This window comes from Mizuhopecten yessoensis, unplaced genomic scaffold (genome assembly GCF_002113885.1).
Source record: "Mizuhopecten yessoensis strain PY_sf001 unplaced genomic scaffold, ASM211388v2 scaffold8123, whole genome shotgun sequence".
In the NCBI taxonomy this organism is placed as follows: Eukaryota; Metazoa; Mollusca; class Bivalvia; order Pectinida; family Pectinidae; genus Mizuhopecten; species Mizuhopecten yessoensis.
In genome coordinates, this window is record NW_018407390.1 from 427703 (window position 1) to 431982 (window position 4280).

The window sequence follows — 4280 nt, forward strand, 5'->3', positions numbered from 1 at the left end:
AAAAAAATCAAAACAAACAATTTTTAACAAATTTCTCCCGTCGGAAGTAGCCGTGTCGTGAATTCGGTGTGTGTTATTCACACACCGTCACAACAAGTAGTTGTAACTGCACTCAGCTCCCGAAATCAAAGACAAGGTGGAGGAAAATCACTAACGTCCTGTTGGTTCAATTTCTAGATGTATAAGAGACCGCGCCGAAATGTCACATCCAGGTTGTCGGCGCGGTTATCGGTCTAAGGGAGATAGCTCTAACAAAAATTCACCACACTCTTCCCCGCTTTATGAAGGCCCCCTCTTGAGGTTGGAAGCTGCTGAGCAGGTATCATGAGGTGGTCTTTCTTGAAGTAGCAGATCGTCTGGTGTTGTTCAAGATGCTGGAGATGATTGTTCTCTGATGGATTTTGACAAGGTCGGGCCACCCCTTAAGCATATAGGGGACCCTTAGCAGGAACAGTTTCACCGTGCCCAGTACATGACGTGGCCGTACCCCATTAGATCCAGCCCAGTCCACCGGACAGTGCCCTGTAGTGTTTGGCGGCATGGTTACATTTTGGGCCATCTTGACAGCAGAATATGTCTTCTGCTCCTCTAACCTCGGTGTAATAGGTATTGCCTGGTTACCAATGAACAGGATGCCCGCATCTAGGTCGATGACACAGCTGTTCCTTGACAGGAAATCCACCCCCAGCAACATGTCGTCTATGATGGGGGCCTCACATACGGTCCAAGGTACTTCAGTGTTCCCTATTCCGATATGTAGGTCTTTTATTTCCCCCTTATTTGGCCCCTCGAGCCTGTATACCAGCTCCCGCTTAATCAGCGACATAGTGGCTGCTGTATCCACGACAGCTCGAATAGGAGTTCCATTCAAAGTGAGTGGTATGGTGATACTACTGCCTGCCTGGGTATTCCGTCCTCTATCGTTACCCCAACTGTCAGGACCGTTGTTGCCTCTCCCTGGTTCCCAGGAACCCCGGCCAGGTTGATTTTGACCTCGACCTGGTGACCCCGTGCCAGGAGAGTCCCCCTAATATCTGGGTGACCAGTTACGGTTTCGCGGAGGGCCTTGTTCAGCGTACGGCGACCTATTATGGGGTCTACCGTCGTACCTATTACGCCCGTTGTCCTGGGGGGGACGAGGGTACTGAGCCATATCGCGATAATCTGATGAGGGATAAAGGACCGGTGTCCTATCACGAAAATCCGGTGATCGGTTTCCCCCATAGTTTTGAGGAAAACCTCGGTCGTGTTCCGGAGATCGGTAGTCGCCCCGAGGTGGAGGGGAGTACGGACGGGCAGACACACCGCCCGCACTAAGCTGGGCTAGGTATTTCTTTAGCTCCTGTAGCTCATCTTTTGAGAACTGTACAGGGACTTCCTCTTCTTTATCCTCCCCCGACTTAGTGCCCTCTGCAAACTGCACCTGCCTACTAGGGTAATGTGGCGCGCGAGAACCAAACAGAGCACGCTGATTGGCTACGGAGGCCTTTATATATTCAGAGCCTTGTGAGCCGTCTTAGGATTCCTTTCCCTGGCTCTCTGCGCCGCCATTTTCTCGCAACAGCCTTTGATGAATGCCTCCGTAGCGATCTGGTTCCTCGTGGTGATGTTTGCATGGGCAAAGCCATCTCCAGTAATGGTTTGAATCCGCTGAGCAAATTCTGCCAAAATCTCACTCTCCTCTTGTTTAGTGAAGTTTAGCTCTCTGCGGGCCACCACTGGGACGTCCTTGTCGCTAAACCGTTCCTTCATCTTTTTCTTGAGTTTTGTGAACCCAAGAGTTCGTGGAAGCTTATCGGCGTACTCCAACGCATCCCCCACCAGACAATCGAAAACCCGTTGTTTGGTCTTACGATCCGACCATTTATTGTCCTTTATTATCCTGGTGAATTTAAGAGCGACTGGTTCCCAGCGCTCTTTACCCGAGTAAGTGAACATCTTATGTTGCTGAGGACTTCTACTCCAATGGGTGCACTGGCACCTCCAGCTGTCCATGTCGACACATGTGAACCCTGATCTTGACCCCTTACATACCTCCCATCCTTCGAGATAGCTTGTAAAATAGGGTCAAACCCGGACTCGTTCTGTTTAGGAGTCATTGCCTGGGGGTCTGAGTATGGTACACTTTCAGGTGGCACGGAGGTCGAGGTAGATTGAGTGGTACCTCTATCCCCCCCAGGGTGACCAGCTATTTGTTTGTGGCCCCTGGCTGACATACTGACCACCACTAGGTGTAGTCAGTAGCATAGTGCGAGGAGTAGGGGTCTTTTTCGGAGGCGAGGCAGCACGAGCCGCCAGGCTCTCTGATATTTTAAGAGCCTCCGTCTCCAATGTTACCATCAATTCCCTAAACTGGACCTGCAGTTCCTTGAACTGATGCCTCATGTCCATTACCTCCTCCTCTTGTCTACTTAGCCTGTCTGCCTGTGATGAGGTCGACCGGGTCGGTGAATGCGTCTCTACAGGGGTAGTGACCATTATACCCGTGATGACCCCATCACCTAGCCATTTCTGCCACTTTTCAATGCCCACTCTGGAAACAGTCACCAGTTTCTGCAGAGTGAGCCCCTCCTCATCTCTCATACACAAGATTTTCTGTGCCGTCACAGGGCCTAAACCCTCCAACGTGCACAGCTCATCCTCTGTAGCTGTCCGTATATTTATGACAGCCATGACAAAATATAAAGTTCCAAGAAAGAAATAAGTCAACACACTTAATTAAACAATTACAAAATTATGTACAAGGACAGATATCAACCGAACTATGGTAGACACCTGCAACCGTCCCGTACAAAATTCCAACGATTACAACTACGATTTACAGTTTACAAAATAATTTCTAATTCCTAAAATAACTAATTTCTAACCCAATGTAATAATAACTTAACTAAACATATAATAATTTCCCTACAATATGAAAATAATATCCTATACTAACGATATCTCCAAGTCTCGCCTGTCGTATGTATTCCGCCAATATGGGCGGCCCACTAAACTAACAAGTAAACTAAATTAAATTAAATGTAAATTTCAGAACGGCAGTGAAACTCCGCCGACTCTGAATTACCCCTCATAAATAATTGAATAAACAATAATAAACTACTAGAACTATCCCAAAGTCTCTCACACGTAATTCGCTCACTGGTCAACAAAATGGCCAGCGCACGTGCGAGCGAGAGGGGACCATCAAGGTAAATAGATATAAAAAAAAATGGTCAAAATAGAGCGAATAGCGTAAGTTATATCCCACTTCTGACACCAATTGTCGTGAATTATGTGTGTGTTATTCACACACCGTCACACAACAAGTAGTTGTAACTGCTCTCAGCTCCTGAAATCAAAGACAAGTAGGAGGAAAATCACTAACGTGCTGTTGGTTCAATTTCTAGATGTATAAGAGACCGCGCCGAGATGTCACATCCATGTTGTCGGCGCGGTTATCGGTCTAAGGGAGATAACTCTAACCAAAATTCACCACAGCCGTCATATATTTCCGTGTGTCTATTTTGATTTAGTGTTCAAAGAAAGATAACTCGAATACACTAAAAAGAAATTCTCTAGAACAAAAGCTTCGTTTGAAATGAAAAAAAATATCTTTAATCGTCACATTAATAATCAAAACATTTGTTTTTTTAATTTCACATTTTTAATTGATTTTTCAAGGTGTAAAATTGAACGAATTCATGTTATTTTATAATTCTATTTGTTTATTTAGTTATAACACGGACTTAGATAACCTAATCTCATTCCGTGTTATCTAAGTCCGTGGTATAACCGACAGCCGATAATCATTACGTATCTGGAGGTTTCAACCTAGCGTACCTGGTGCCGATTTTGTTTTTAGTATTTTTTAAGTTGTCAACATTTCAAATAGAGATATCTGTATTTTAAATACAGATGTGTCCATTTACAAATAAATACAGATTCTCTATTTAAAATGAAGATATCTTTCTTTCAATTATGGACATCTGTTTTCTGTCAATAAATGCAGATATCTGTTTAATGGGTGAGAACCCAAACGGCTTGCCATAGCTTCATCCATGTTCAGGACATATCCAACATAATAAAACTAGGCCCTGGTATGTGTAGCCAAGAACATACGAACACGGGTAAAGGAAAGTATTTTGAAGGGAACTAATCCTAACATAAATAATCTTGAAGATTTATGCTACTTAATATATATATTAATAAATATCACACCTTTCTGATAGAACTTTTCCATTTCTTAAAAAACCCATTTTGTTGGTATACAATGAAATATACACAGTACAGTATCGTCT